Genomic DNA, 16,248 nt, shown 5'->3' with positions numbered 1-16,248 from the left:
TAGGAAGATTGTAACCCACTTAACCTCAATATTCCTCCAAGTTTTCACCATCATTGTAAAGCCCTAGTTATGTTGTTGCTTTGACAAAGTCATTTCTGAAGATTATTATCTATTTCATGTCATTAGTGATTCAAGGTAAAAAAAAAAAAAAGACAACCTGTCTCTCATTTTAAGGTCAACCCTATTATCTGAACTCTTGTTTTAATATGGTGAAACTATTCCTTTATATCTAATAGTCAAATCATAGTGTAAAAGCAGGTGAGCTGCTTCTACTCGTTCTAGCCATTTTCTGGTGTTTTGTGGTGGAAAACTGAGTGGGTCGAGCATAACACATCAACCCTGTTACCCATAGATAGATAGGATATAGAAATGTTTGAACAACTTACATTTTTTAATGTGAAGCTTGCATTCCCTTTTGTACACAACAAGCTTCCATTCCCACTGTCACAAGGGGATTTATGGCTGATTTAAGATGAAATCGTCAACCCTGTTTCGGTCAACCCTGTAAAGGTCAACCCTGTAACGGTCAACCCTGTAACGGTCTACCCCGCTACTTTATGTGGCTCTTACTATAGTATTTTTTTAATGATTATTTAACCTCCTGAGATGGGAAAACATATTTTTTTATGAAGTTGAACATATGCTCTTTATGACAGAATGTAGGTTAGGGTTAGGTCAAATATATATTTTTTTACAAAGTTACGCTTCGCAAAAGACACTGAATTGGTGGAACGATCCATTAGGAAGCCCAGAGATTTAAAACAAACAAATGTCTCCCAGTGCATTCTAGCAAAGACAAAAGCCCCCCTTTTGACGTAATAGTCTGGTGAGCAACATTCAAGAAACAAAGAAATATGACTGCTGATGCACTTGAGCAGGTTCATTCTCAGTTAATCCATTTTGACCACAATTTCAACAGGACTTATTTGCATGTTTTGTTATTTTTTGTATTGGAATAGAAGAGCTTAATGAAACTAATCTCTGGATCTATTAGTTCTTCACGGTGGACAAACTTAAAGTGCCCAGGGCAATCAAAATAATAATTTATAATAGTTATTAATATGTGCATATAATACAAATATTATGATTGACATGCATCTAAAATGCCTTTAAATGAGAGGTGCACCAGGGGATTCGTACAGTCACCTCCAAAATGATTGGCACCCTTAATTAAGATGAGCTAAAAAGATGTATAAAATAAGTAATACAAATACTGAGCTATATTGTATGCCAAAAAAAATGGGACAATTAATATTTTATACTAACACAATTGCTCAGAGAAAGAGATTTTGTTTAACAAGTTATATCTCAAAAAGATAGGGGTCAAAATGATTGGCACAGGATTTCAATGGGGTTGAAGTCCGGAGACTGAGATGGCCATTGCAAAATGTTGAATTTGTGGTCAAATAACCATTTCTTTGTGGATTTTGATTTTAAGTTTCAGCCTCCTAGCAGAGGCAACCAGGTTTTTGGCTACAATATACTGGTACTGGGTAAGTTAAAAGTTCCCAGGACATATGGAAGCAAAATAGCCCCATAACATCAAAGATCCACCACCATATATTACAGTAGCTATGGGGTTCTTTTCTGCATGTGCATTGTTCTGTCGAAGCCAAACCCACCAATGGTGTGCGTGGTCAAAGAGCTCTATTTTCCTGTCATCTAACAAATGCAAACGTCTGGAGTTTGCTAACAGCATTGACACTTGGATTGGAACTTGTGCTATGGTCAGATAACATGAAAATAGAGCTTTCTGGCCCCATTGAAAACCTGTGGTTAGAATGGAAGAGGGCAGTTCATAAGCGCTGACAGATATCAAGGATCTGGAAAGATTACGTATGGAGGAATGGTCTAGAATCCCTCCAAATGTGTGCTCCAGTCTCATAAAACAATTTAGAAAAAGGCTCAAAGCTGTTATCCTCGCACGGGGAGGGTGCCAGAGTTTCAAAAAACAGGAGGGCAATAATTTTGACCCTTATTCTTTTTGTTGTTGAAAAAAAAGTATTACTTCTTAAACAGAATTTCTTTCTCTGAGCAATTGTATTAGTATAAAATAAATCAATACATTGAGCATAAAATATAGCTCAGTATTTGTATTATTTATTTTATACAGTCTTTTTTGCTCATCTTTATCAAGGGTGCCAGTCACTTCGGTGGTGACTGTATGCTTAAACATCCACTATAGCGCTGCTGTACTTGAAAAGGTACAGTTCACAATTATATTTTATGTTCCCAAACATTGCTTTGGTACTGTGGTAATAAGTGTGACCGGATTTCCTCTTGAGGCGATATAACACCCTACAGAGAGGGAGTGGGGTCGATTGCCATCATTCCCCATCTTTAAGTTTTACATTTAATATGTTGATTACAGTCTTATTCCCTCATGTGACACGGACATGAAACACATTTTCCTGTAATGGAGACTATTAATATTTTCAAATAGCTAGGAAACTGGGATTGGTAATCAGCAAAATAATGGTCAATGAAAACATGCGTAGGCTGGTAATGAGCTGGAAAGGGAAGAATAAATTGCAAATAAGGATTTCATCATTATACATTTTTTCTCTTTCCCTCAAATATGATTGTAAGGATTGGGTTGGAATTGTGGCTCTAATTGTGTGAAAGGAAAATAGAATCTATAGTGCCTTCGGAAAGTATTCAGACTCCTTGACTTTTCCCACATTTTGTTAGGTTACAGCCTTTTCAAAAATGTACTCAATAGTTTTTTCCCCTCATTAATCTACACACAATACCCCATAATGACAAAGCAAAAACAGGATTTTGCAAATGATTTCGGGTCACTCAAGGATATTGAGACTTGTCCCGAAGCCACTCCTGCGTTGTCTTGGCTGTGTGCTTAGGGTCGTTGTCCTGTTGGAAGGTGAACTTTTGCCCCAGTCTAAGGTCCTGAGCGCTCTGGAGCAGGTTTTCATCAAGGATCTCTCTGTACTTCGCACCGTTCATCTTTGCCTCGATCCTGACTAGTCTCCGAGTCCCTGCCATTGAAAAACTTCTGCACAGCATGATGCTGCCACCACCATGCTTCACTGTAGGGATGGTGCCAGGTTTCCTCCAGACGTGATGCTTGGCATTCAGGCCAAAGAGTTCAATCTTGGTTTCATCAGACCAGAGAATCTTGTTTCTCATGGTCTGAGAGTCTGTAGGCAGCAAAGAAGCCACTTCTCTCCTGGAAAAACATCGGGACAGACTGATATTCCGCAAACGGTACAGGGATTGGACTGCTGAGGACTGGGGTAAAGTCCTTTTCTCTGATGAATCCCCTTTCCGATTGTTTGGGGCATCCGGAAAAAAAGCTTGTCCGGAGAAGACAAGGTGAGCGCTACCATCAGTCCTATGTCATGCCAACAGTAAAGCATCCTGAGACGATTCATGTGTAGGGTCGCTTCTCAGCCAAGGGAGTGGGCTCACTCACAATTTGCCTAAGAACACAGCCATGAATAAATAATGGTACCAACATATCCTCCGAGAGCAACTTCTTCCAACCATCCAGGAACAGTTTGGTGACGAACAATGCCTTTTCCAGCATGATGGAGCACCTTGCCATAAGGCAAAAGTGATAACTAAGTGGCTTGGGGAACAAACATCGATATTTTGGGTCCATGGCCAGGAAACTCCCCAGACCTTAATCCCATCGAGAACTTGTGGTCAATCCTCAAGAGGCAGGTGGACAAACAAAACCCACAAATTCTGACATACTCCAAGCATTGATTATGCAAGAATGGGCTGCCATCAGTCAGGATGTGGCCCAGAAGTTAATTGACAGCATGCCAGGGCGGATTGCAGAGGTCTTGGAAAAGAAGGGTCAACACTGCTGGGTTCATCAGCTAGGGAGTCCATGAGTGGAAGACTGCCTTCAACACGGCCAGCAGGCACTACGAGTACCTGGTCATGCCCTTTGGCCTTACCAACACTCCTGCTGTTTTCCAAACTCTGGTTAATGATGTTCTCTGCAACATGTTGAACCAGTTCATCTTCGTCTACCTCGATGACATCCTTGTTTTCTCCCGCTCTACCCAAGAACACGTGCTGTCCGACAGGTTCTCCAACGCCTCTTGGAGAGCCAGCTGTTTGTAAAAGCTGAGAATTGCGAATACCATCGCCCACCATCCCCTTTCTCGGTTACATCGTTGCTGCAGGGAGCGTACAGATGGATCCCGGGAAGGTGAGAGCGGTGGTGGATTGGCCCCAACCCATATCCAGAGTCCAGAGCAGCGGTTGTCAACTTTTATCGCCTCTTTATCCGGGACAACAGCACCCTGGCCTCCCCACTGTCTGGACTCACCTCTCCAAAGGTTCTGTTCATGTGGTCTCCAGCTGCTGATCGGGCGTTCCAGGATCTCAAACACCGCTTCACCACAGCTCCCAACTTGGTTAATCCGGACCCATCCCGCCAGTTTATGATGGAGGCTGATACTTCTGACATTGGAGTGGGGGCTGTCCTGTCCCAGCCGTCTGCCCTGGACCTCAAGTTGCATCCCTTCACCTTCTTCTCCCACCGCCTCAATGCCACAGAGAGGAACTACGATGTGGGGAATTGAGAGCTGCTCGCGGTGAAGATGGCGTTGGAGGAGGGAACTGGAGGGGACGGAACATCCATTCATTGTGTGGACCGACGACAAGAACCTGGAATATCTCCGCACCACCAAGCGCCTCAATTCCAGGCAGGCTAGATGGGCCCTACTGTTCACCCGGGTTCAACTTCTCCCTTTTCTACTGGCCGGGATCCAAGAACGTCAAGCCAGATGCACTGTCACACCGCTATAGCCCCACGACTACTACCCCAGAATCTGAGACCATCCTTCCACCTCGTGCCTGGCGATGGCACTCATCTGGGGAATAGGGAAGCAGGTTCGGGAGATGCAGTGTTCCCAGCCGAACCCCGGGGGGATCCAAATAACCGGATATTTGTGCCTGATGCGATCCGATCCGTGGTCCTGGACTTGGCCCACTCCTCCAGACTTTCCTTCCACCGAGGCTCACGTCAGACCCTGGCTTTTGTGTGACAACGGTTTTGGTGGCCTACCATGGTCCCTGACGTCTCCACATTCAGCGCTGCTTGCACAGTTTGTGCACAAAAGAAGACTCCTCTGCAAGCTCCGGCTAGTCTCATCCAACCTCTGCCGGTCCCTCACCCTCCCTGGTCTCACTTTTCCCTGGACTTTGTCACGGGTCTTCCCCCATCTGATGGCAACACCGCCATCCTGACTGTGGTGGATTGCTTTTCCAAAGCCACCCACTTCATTCCTTTCCCCAAGCTACCCCCTGCCAAGGAGACGGCCCAGCTCATGGTGCAGCACGTCTTTCGGATCCATGGACTGCATGTGGACATGGTCTCCGACCGGGGTCCTCAGTTCTTGTCCCAGTTCTGGAAGGCGTTCAGCACCCTCATTGGGTCGTCGGCCACCCCCAGTCAAACGCCCAGTCGGAGCGAGCCAACCAGGACCTTGAGACTACTCTGCGGTGCCTGGTCTCCGCCAAACCCACCACCTGGAGCCAGCAGCTTGTGTGTGTGGAATAAGCCCGCAACACCCTTCCCTGCTCTGCCATGGGCCTATTGCCATTTGAGTGTTCCCTGGTGTATCAGCCCCCGTTCTTCTCCGAGCAGGAAGAAGAGGTCAGCATACCTTCTGCCCAGATGTTTGTCCGCCACGATTGTCGTACCTAGAGGAGGGCCCGTTCGGCCCTCAAGACCACCTTCAGGTATCGATGACAAGCGGATCGCCACTGGACCCCAGCTCCCAGGTATCGTTTTGGGCAGAAGGTATGGCTGTCCACCCAGGATCTGCCCCTCCGGGTGGAATCCCGCAAACTCCTCACCCCGGTTTATCGGCCCGTTTCCCATCTCCAAAATTATTAGCCACTCTACTGTTCGTCTTCTGTTGCCCCGTACCCTTCGTATACATCCCACCTTTCATGTGTCCAGAGTTAAAGCCATGTCTCACAGCCCTTTGTCTCCTGACCTGTTGTTTACCTACCCCTGTGGTTGTAATAAACTCTTGTTACTTCTAACTCTTGTCTAAACGTGATACATACAGTACCAGTCAAAAGTTTGGAGACACCTACTCATGTGTTTTTCTTTGTTTTTACTATTTTCTACATTGTAGAATAATAGTGAAGACATTAAAACTATGAAATAACACACGTGGAATCATGTGGTAACCAAAAAAGTGTTAAACAAATCTAAAAATATATATATATATTTGAGATTCTTCAAAGTAGTCACCCTTTGCCATGATGACAGCTTTGCACACTCTTGGCATTATTTGCACACTCTTGACATTCCAGCTTAATGAGGTAGTCACCTGGAATGCATTTCAACTAACAGGTGTGCCCTGTTAAAAGTTAATTTGTGGAATTTCTTTCCTTCTTATTGCATTTGAGCCAATCCATTTTTGTTGTGACAAGGTAGGGGTGGTCAAGTATACAGACGATAGCCCTATTTGGTTAAAGACCAAGTCCATATTATGTCAAGAACAGCCCAAATAAGCAAAGAGAAACAACAGTCCATCATTACTTTGAGACATGAAGGTCAGTCAATCCAGAAAATTTCAAGAACTTTGAAAGTTTCTTCACGTGCAGTCACAAAAACCAAGTGCTACGATGAAACTGGCTCTCTTGAGGACTGCCAAACGAAAGAAGGACCCAGAGTTACCAGCTTCACAGAGTTCAAGTAACAGACACATCTCAACATCAACTGTTAAGAGGAAACTGGGTGAATCAGGCCTTCATGGTTGAATTGCTACAAAGAAACCGAACGCACTGTAAGAAACACAAGAAATGGACATTAGCACGGTTTAAATCTGTCCTTTGGTCTGATGAGTCCAAATTTGAGATTTTTGGTTCCAACCGCCGTTTCTTTGTGAGACGCAGAGTAGGTCAACGGATGATCTCCGCATGTGTGGTTCCCAACATGGAGGTGGAGATCTAATGGTGGGGTGGCTTTTCTGGTGACACTGTCTGTGATTTATTTAGAATTCAAGGCACACTTAACCAGCATGACTACCACATTATTCTGCAGCAATACGCCATCCCATCTGGTTTGCGCTTAGTGGGACTATCATTTGTTTTTCAACAGAACAATGACCCAACACATCTCCAGGCTTTGTAAGGGCTATTTGACCAAGAAGGAGCGCAATGGAGTGCTGCATCAGATGACCTGGCATCCACAATCACCCGACCTCAACCCAATTGAGATGGTTTGGGATGAGTTGGACCGCAGAGTGAAGGAAAAGCAGCAAACAAGTGTTCAGCATATGTGGAAACTCCTTCAAGACTGTTGGAAAAGCATTCCAGGTGAAGCTGGTTGAGAATATGCCAAGAGTGTGCAAAGCTGTCATCAATGCAAAGTGTGGCTACTTAGAACAATCTAAAATCCACACTTTTTTTGGTTACAATTTTTTTTCCATGTGTGTTATTTCGAAGTGTTGATGTCTTCACTATTATTCTCAATGTAGAAAATAGTAATGAGTAGTTGTGTCCTACATTTTGACTGGTACTGTATGTCTTCTAGAAAGCATATGCCTCCTAGCTCTTGTGCTTTTCCAGACAGTGTTTTTGCTGTTCTCAGATTACCCCTCGGGAGATGTTGCTATGCACAATAAACATGACATATGAGCACAACAGTCCCTTTGTTAGCTTAGTGCAGACAGCGATAGATGCCCACCTGTGTGATGTTCGTTTCATCTCTGCTAGATCAAAATGAAACACGGCTGACCTGTGAGTGCAGTCTGTCACCTGGAGAAGAGACTATAAAACATGGCTTTGTGGAGTCATCTCATGCCCCACTGACAAGGAAGCAGGGTCACCCTGAAACCAGCTGAATTTCCTAGAAAAAGAAGAGATGAGTTTTATCAGTTCTAGGTTGTTTGATGCTTTCATCACAACGCCTACACAATGATGTAAACAGTCATGACATACAGTGCATTCGATAAGTATTGAGATTTACCGAATTATTCAGATTTACCTTCATAGACCCCTTTCCACATTTTTTTTACTGATCAATCTACACACAATACCTGATAATGACAAAGCAAAAACAGGTTGAGACATTTAAATAGAGACATTTGAAATATGACATTTACATAAGTATTCAGACGCTTTACTCTGTACTTCGTTGAAGCACCTTCGGCAGAGATTACAGCCTTGAGTATGACGCTACAAACACCTGTATTTGGGGAGTTTCTCCCATTCTTCTGTGCAGATCCTCTCAAGCTCTGTCAGGTTGGATGGAGAGCGTCGCTGCACAGCTATTTTCAGGTCTCTCCAGGGATGTTCGATCAGGTTCAATTCCGCGCTCTGGCTGGGCCACTAATGGACATTTAGAGACTTGTCCCCAAGCCACTCATGCTTTGTCTTGGCTGTGTGCTCAGGGTCATTGTCCTTTTGAAAGGGGAACTTGAGGTCTTCAGCGCTCTGGAGCAGGTTTTCATCAAGGATCTCTCTGCACTTTGCTCCGTTCATCTTTCCTTCAATCCTGACTAGTCTCCCAGTCCCTGCCTCTGAAAAACATCCCACAGCATGATGCTGCCACCACCATGTTTCACCGTAGGGATGGTAATGGCCAGGTGATAAGCAGTGACTAGTTTCCTCAAAACGTGACACTTGGCATTCAGGCCAAAGAGTTCAATCTTGTTTTCTTTAGACCAGAGAATCTTGTTTCTCATGGTCTTTTAGGTGCCTTTTGGCAAACTCCAAGCAGGCTGTCATGTGCCTTTTACTGAGGAGTGGCGTCTGTCTGGCCACTCTACCATAAATGATTGGTGGAGTGCTGCAGAGATGGTTATCCTTCTGGAAGGTTCTCCCATCTCCACAGAGGAACTCTGGAGCTATGTCAGAGTGACCATCGGGTTCTTGGTAACCTCCCTGACAATTATCCTTCTCCCCCGATTGCTCAGTTTGGCCAGGCGGCCAGCGTTTGGAAGTCTTGATGGTTCCAAACTTCTTCCATTTAAGAATGATGGAGGCCACTGTGTTCTTCAGGACCTTCAATGCTATAGACATTTTTTGGTACCCTTCCCCAATCGTGTCTCGGAGCTCTACGGACAATTCCTTTGACCTCGTGGCTTGGTTTTTACCCTTCCTGGGGTCCACACAAAGCATGAAACGTGACATAATACAGAACAGTAATAGACAAGAACAGCTCAAGGACTGAACTACATCAATATGGACGTTGGATGTGTTGGTTTGTTTTGGATTAATTCAATATTGCCAAAGGCATATGAAGACATGAGCACGGATGGTATTTGGATTTTCCATCTTCTGGTATTCGATATTTCCTTTGCGGATTTGACGAGTTGCTACATGTGTATCACTGGGATATTTAGATAATTAGCATCATCAGTATCCACCTTTTTCAGTAGCGTCACCTTTTTCAGTAGCGTCAATGGCATCATTAGTCATCAACAGTAAAGGGGCGACTCCGGGATGCTGGCCTTCTAGGCAGAGTTGCAAAGGATAAGCCATATCTCAGACCGGTCAATAAAAACAAAAGATTAAGATGGGCAAAAGAAGACAGATGCTGAACAGAGGAACTCTGCCTAGAAGGCCAGCATCCCGGAGTCGCCTTTCACTGTTGACATTGAGACTGGTGTTTTGCGGGTACTTTTTAATGAAGCTACCAGTTGAGGACTTGTGAGGCGTCTGTTTCTCAAACTAGACACTCTAATGTACTTGTCCTCTTGCTCAGTTGTGCACCGGGGCCTCCCACTGCTCTTTCAATTCTGGTTAGGGCCAGTTTGCGCTGTTCTGTGAAGGGAGTAGTATACAGCGTTGTACGGTATCTTCAGTCTCTTGGATATTTCTCGCATAGAATAGCCTTCATTTTTCAGAACAAGAATAGACTGACGAGTTTTAGAAGAAAGTTCTTTGTTTCTGGCCATTTTGAGTCTGTAATCAAACCCACAAATGCTGATGCTCCAGATACTCAACTAGTCTAAAGAAGGCCAGTTGTATTGCTTCTTTAATCAGAACAACAGTTTTCAGCTGTGCTAACATAATTGCAAATGATCAATGAGCCTTTTAAAATGATAAACTTGGATTAGCTAACACAAAGTGCCATTTCAACACAGGAGTGATGGTTGCTGATAATGGGCCTCTGTACGCCTATGTAGATATTCCATAAAAAATCTGCCGTTTCCAGCTACAATAGTCATTTACAACATTAACAATGTCTACAATGTATCTCTGATCAATTTGATTTCTTTAAATATTTTTTTCTTTTTGCATTTCTTTCAAAAACAAGGACATTTCTAAATGACCCCAAACTTTTGAACAGTAGTGTAAATACTTTATAAATATATATATATATATATACAGTATATATATATCCATTGATTCTTGAAGAATTTAACTTATAAATGGGTCATGAGTTTAGTTCAACTGTCACACTCCATGAGAACCAAAAGTATAAGTTTGTTTTTCTCCAATTTTTGTAAATATTTGAAATGTAAACAAACACTGTATAGCCTCATGATTAAAACAATTATTTTAAACATGATTAAAACAATTATTTTGATATCATGGATGGTCAGTCCTTGCATCCATAGCTCTGTCTATTAATCTGAGAGTGGTTACATTTCTCCAGGACGATCCCTCAGCTTTTCACCAAAACAGAGGCGGGGCAACAATTTTCTTTTGTTTCATCTGTGGATTTGCCCTTTAAACAGCTGCATATTATCAAGATATCAAAGTGTCACCAACAAAAAGGTAAACAATAGGCCTACAGCAAATGCAGCATATGACATTCATTTTTAATATGTAAATAGCACTTTCAGTACCGCTCAAAGCATGCCATTCAATGAGCGCAGCATTTATTTTTCAACTCGAATCAATGAGCCCAATCAGTCCTCCATGACAACAAAATCATAAACAACAGAGTATGGCTGGCTAATAAGTCCTTCGTTTTGGGGTTATGCTCAGGGGGAAAGAATGGCTAATCTATACTTCCATATTTCCAAGTCCTATTCTTGAAGATCAAGGGGTATAACATTTATTGGAATGACTGGAATTCTGATAGACTTTGGTTTTTAATGTAAAGATATAATTGAATCGTATTATTATATGTAGTAGAAAGCAATGGGTTAGAAGAAGCCTACATAACCAACCCATAAAGTAAAATGTAACATCCATAATTGGCCAGCTATGTAAACTTTAACATTGATTTATCCTGCAATAGATGTCATTCAATTGGTAACATACATTTTTGTCTTCTTCTAATGCCTCTTAAGAGGAAGTAATCTAAAAGTAACTGAATGTAATCAGATTACGTTACTGAGTTTGCGTTATCCAAAAGTTTCGTTACTGATTACAATTTTGGACAGGTAACTAGTAACTGTTCACATTTAGAAAGTAACCTACCCAACCCTGACATTAGTGCACAGATAACCCTGGTATTTGATTGAAATATGAGCACAGTTCAGTGTGTGTGTGAGTTGATACAGTACAGTGAATTGGTACAGTACGTTCCAACAAAGTAACAGGGATATGCACAGAGCACTGATCAGGGCTGATATTTGATCTCCACCATAATTCTTCTTAAAATGCAATACCGGTCCCTACACTATGTGAGCATTGGACAAGGATACCTATCACTGTACTTCTTCTTCAAAAAAAGTTGCAACACTAGCTACAACAAAAATGACAGAGCAAGGCTATTTGCTCATTCACATGGGCTTATGCGTCTTCGTGCAATGGTTTCGTTTTCCTGGCTAAACCCCTTACATTAGCATCTGAAAATGACTCATTTGGTTGAGAATCAACTGGTCCAGCTTTTTCTTGAAAGTCTACTGGCCTAGGTGACAAAGCAGAAGTATCCAATTCTGACCATAACCTGCCGGGAGGTGGAATTCGATCCACTGGGCCATCAGAGGAACAGTTCTCAGGGCAGGTCATTGTCGTGTGAAAAGCAGCTGCATTTTCCAGTTGAGGGGATTTCAAAGGAGCCGCTGAGAGCTCCTGCCTCTCAGTCGGAGCCACCTGTCCGACCCGACCGAAATCTTTAGACCTGAAAGTTCACCGCAGGGGTTGGGCTGCCTGGTGAGCTGTTTCACATTCAATTGGCCGCTTAGAAGCTGACAAAGGTGCGGCGATGACAAGACTTGTTAAGTACATTTCAGTCATTGCGGTCATAAATGGTTTCGTAATAGAGATTACATTTGGGAAAGGTCAAAGGCTTCGAGTGAGAAGTGGGAGATTAGTCATATGTTGTATGTTGTAATGATCTGTACAGGGTCCTTCACAGGACCTGAAGGAATGTTTGGGGCCATAATTAGGAGGTGAGAGGTGTGGGATTTGCATGAGAAGTTGTGAGACAGGAAAGAAACTGTTTCTAAGCTTATTATATGGAATTGTTTTAAGATGGTCATACAATGGATCATTTAGCTATTTGATTTAGAATGTTAAAACCCCTTAAGGTATCAAATATTGAATTTGGCATTGCTGCTATGAGCCGATAGAAACACACTGAATAACAGATTCACTGCATGGAACAGTCCAAAAAATTATAATCAAAAAGGAAGTTTGTTCTGAAGTGTCTGTCCTATGTTTGAGAGATAAGATAGATCAGGAAACCATATTTTCTTATTTTTTGCATGTATTTATCCCTTTATTTTAGACACTAAACTATCTCCATATATATTTCCATACGTTTGTTTAACTGGTACTGGGGAAAAGGGGGTGAAAAAAAGAGTGTGCAAAGCTGTCATCAAGGCAAAGGGTGGCTACTTTGAAGAACCTCAAATCTAAAATATATTTTTATTTGTTTAACACTTTTTTGGTTACTACATGATTCCGTATGTGTTATTTCATAGTTTTGATGTCTTTACTATTATTCTACAATGTAGAAAATAGTAAAATAAAGAAAAACCCTTTAATGAGTAGGAGTGTCCAAACTTTTGACTGGTACTGTACATATATTTTTTTACTTTCCCACACACCCCTTAAATCAACTATGTTGTTTCAACATCCTTATATGAAAAACAAAACTCTTTGTAAAGCTTACAATTTGCCCAAAACCGTTTTACTTTTTCAGTTGGGACCGTGGTTCAGTTGACCTCTACCTCAAAAACGGGAAGCAAAACATACATTTTCAACGATTCCTCAAGCATTTCTTTTGTAACTCTTTTAATGGTCATTGCCTCTTTGGTCAAGAGGTGGTTGATGAATGGACTAATTCTGTAGGATTAGTCCTCTTGGTTTGATCCAGTCATCCAAACAAACGTGACCGCCGAGCGCTGATCTACATAGGTAAAACCATACAGACCGCCCCATGGGGGGTTCAGTCAATGGATTAGCCGGGATCAGCCATAGCCCTTTGAAATTCTTTGACTTCCAAATACTTATTGACCTAGAATCACAGCGCAGAATGGGGAGGGGACTGACTAGTAGCAGACAATACAATACCAGCAGAACACTGAAAGAAGTTACCCTTCTAAAGGCAAGCGGGCTGTAACCACCTGGTTGTCATTTCTGATTTGTTTTGGGGACTATTGTTGTACACCTCAAACTAGCTAACCCTAGAACCCATAGAGAGTGGCATGAGAACGATGTATTGTGTCTTATCTTGTGTATTACGCAACACATGGGGCCTCAACTGTGTCAGGTGGCCTTTTGTTCAGGTCTAGGCTCAGTTCTGCCAAAGTGCTCTGCCAAATAAACAGTGGATGTTCCACAGAATGGTCTGCTCCACCAGCTCAAATGACATCCTGCCAGAAGACAGACAGCTTTGGAAAGGAAGTTTTTTTTGGGACGGCTGAGGCAAGAGTATACTAACCGTGAATCCATTACTTCACCTCAAAGACAGAGTTGAATATTTTGAGCTCTAATATCAAAAGTTAGAATACATAGAGTGAATATAGATAAATACATTTTGTAAGCTGAGTAAAGCGTTTTGGTGGGAGTTTTGGTTTTGGTGCATTCTGCTACTGTAGCATGCAATGGTGTTGAACACAGTAAACCCACTAACATTTGATACCAAGTGATAAGCAATTGTCATTTCAATACAAGCACTCCAAAATAGAAGTGAGACAGGACATGAATTATATACTACATTCACGTCAGACTAGAGCCTATTCACTCATAGTGTCTATTCTCATATATGTTATGCATTGTGTCGAGTATGCTTGACAGAGACAATTTCCCAGTTCTAATCTAAATATTATTTTACTCTTCCAATCTGCTTCTAACTACCTGGTCTAATGCAGCTCCAGATGGGTCCCATTCTGCCTGACGCCAGAAAAACACAAACAGCATATTCCATATGCCTTAACGCTCTTCTAAAGGAGAAAATACAATTCAAGCAGGGGCATAATATTCACAGAAATAGCATTTTTGTCCCCCCCTCCGGTTTTATGGAATGTGATACAAAACGAGGCAAGGGTGTGCTTTAAGACCATGCGGATCGGCTAGGCTGTTTTGGAGTGTTTATCCATACCGGATAAAAAATTATAAAAAATGATGTCCCCCCTACCAAAGTTCCGCCCCTGAATTCAAGTGTAACATTGGGGAAGATATGTGCTCACGGGCAAAATAATTGTACATTATGATGACATTTTGAGATGATCATTGATTATGTAATCAGCACAGTCCATCTCATGTTGAGCTAGATACATACAGTATTCACCCAACTGTATATTTCCTGATTGAAATCTTAAGGAGGATCTTCCCACTGGGCACAGATGTCAGTTAAACATCTAGTTTTGATTTATATACATTTGGTTGAGTTGTCAACTAACGTGAATTCAACATGAAATCAACAACAAATGTCACCATGTGAATGGACTTGTGTTTTAAGTTGGGTGGAAAAAACAAGAAATTCTCTTACGTTGAGGACTTTTTTCAAATCCAATTAGTTTTACAGGTTGTTTCAATATCATCACATTACATTTTTTGGGTGGAAATGACGGGGAAACAACGTTGATTCAACCAGTTTTTGCTCAGTGACTTGGCACTTCATACAGACCTCTTTCCTAAGGGCTAATCAATACATTTGCATTGCAAACCGTTCTCCAAATCCATGAATTTCCCTAAAATGTAAGGCAAGTGGTCAATTTATAATACACATCCCAGTTTTCAGACACTATTTTTTCATCCATGAAATACATCTCAGTACACTTATTCTAAAAAGGGTGCACAGTGATTAAAATGCAGCTGGCCTGATAGATACATTTATTAGCTCATACATATGCATGACATAGCTAAAGAGTCTCTGCTGACACCCATTAGAACAGTTGTACCGAGGAGGCCTATTTAAGAGAATTTGCATGAGGACATTAGGAGATTCATCACAAGTGACAGCAGAGGGAACATTCAGGGCAGGAACCAGAGGAGCCAATCTCCTGACCCACATGTGTAGTAGCTAGCTGGCCAGGTTATTAGATACCATTCAAGTTCAAGTGTCTCAGTTTGCTCCCAAGATACTGTGGTGTTAAAAGTAGCAACTAGAAGCAGTAACACTCAAAGGTGCCGATATGTGGGTCGCAAATCAAAAGGTTAGTGCAGTGTGGTCAACATGTTCTTCATCCTTTAGAAGACGGGCCTATGGTCCATACGTATGCAATGAGTAATTGGCAGCAGGAAAATGTGTGGACTGCATCTTTGAAAGCAGTCTTCACAGTCGGGGTTGCTTTGTCCTTGCTTTGAACGATCTGCAAATCCATTTATGGTATTTGCAGGGATGTCACTCTACACAAGGCTCGCATGTTGTCAATTCCTTTGTTGTGCCTCTTTAATGGTTTGCCTCAAATCATTCTAGCCCAAGATCGCAGAGCACTACTGACAGAAATAACCTCAACTGTCATCGGATCTTCAGCTTACTGTCGAAGAGGATAATGAAATATAAAATATTGATGTGACACCAACATTTCTTCCTGGAATTAACAGCCTATTTTCCATGCAATGTTATTTGTTGATACTGACAGACTTCAATGCTAAGGATAGACATTCACATAGAAAAGTAGGTTACATTGCTCTTGGAACAGCCCATCCTGTTAATATATCTTACACATGTCCTGAATAGAATCTATATCATCACTCATATTGATGGCTGACATGGGAAATCATTCATTTACATCTATTTAGAGATGGATTCTGGTTTAGGTTTAGGCATCCAATTGATCTATTGCTATTGCAGTCCTCTGGTGAGGGAGCAGACATGCTAAAATTAGCAGCGCCACATCGGCTGGCAGGTTGTTACCAATCATCCACGGTAGGAAGAGAGAGAGAAAGAGAGGG

General features: G+C 42.2%; 1 long non-coding RNA gene across 1 annotated transcript in view; it reads right to left on the bottom strand.

Moving 5' to 3' along the window:
* The window catches only part of LOC139580223 (uncharacterized), a 62,439-nt gene that overhangs the window by 34,838 nt on the left and 11,353 nt on the right, over positions 1 to 16,248 (bottom strand). Inside the window, exon 2 of the long non-coding RNA XR_011676003.1 lies at positions 7,685 to 7,846. This is a non-coding gene — a long non-coding RNA (uncharacterized lncRNA). The remainder of the gene's footprint in view (positions 1 to 7,684; positions 7,847 to 16,248) is intronic.

Source organism: Salvelinus alpinus, chromosome 7 (assembly GCF_045679555.1).
Source record: "Salvelinus alpinus chromosome 7, SLU_Salpinus.1, whole genome shotgun sequence".
In the NCBI taxonomy this organism is placed as follows: Eukaryota; Metazoa; Chordata; class Actinopteri; order Salmoniformes; family Salmonidae; genus Salvelinus; species Salvelinus alpinus.
The sequence above is the reverse complement of the archived record's forward strand: the minus strand, read 5'-3'. Positions and strand labels throughout refer to the sequence as shown.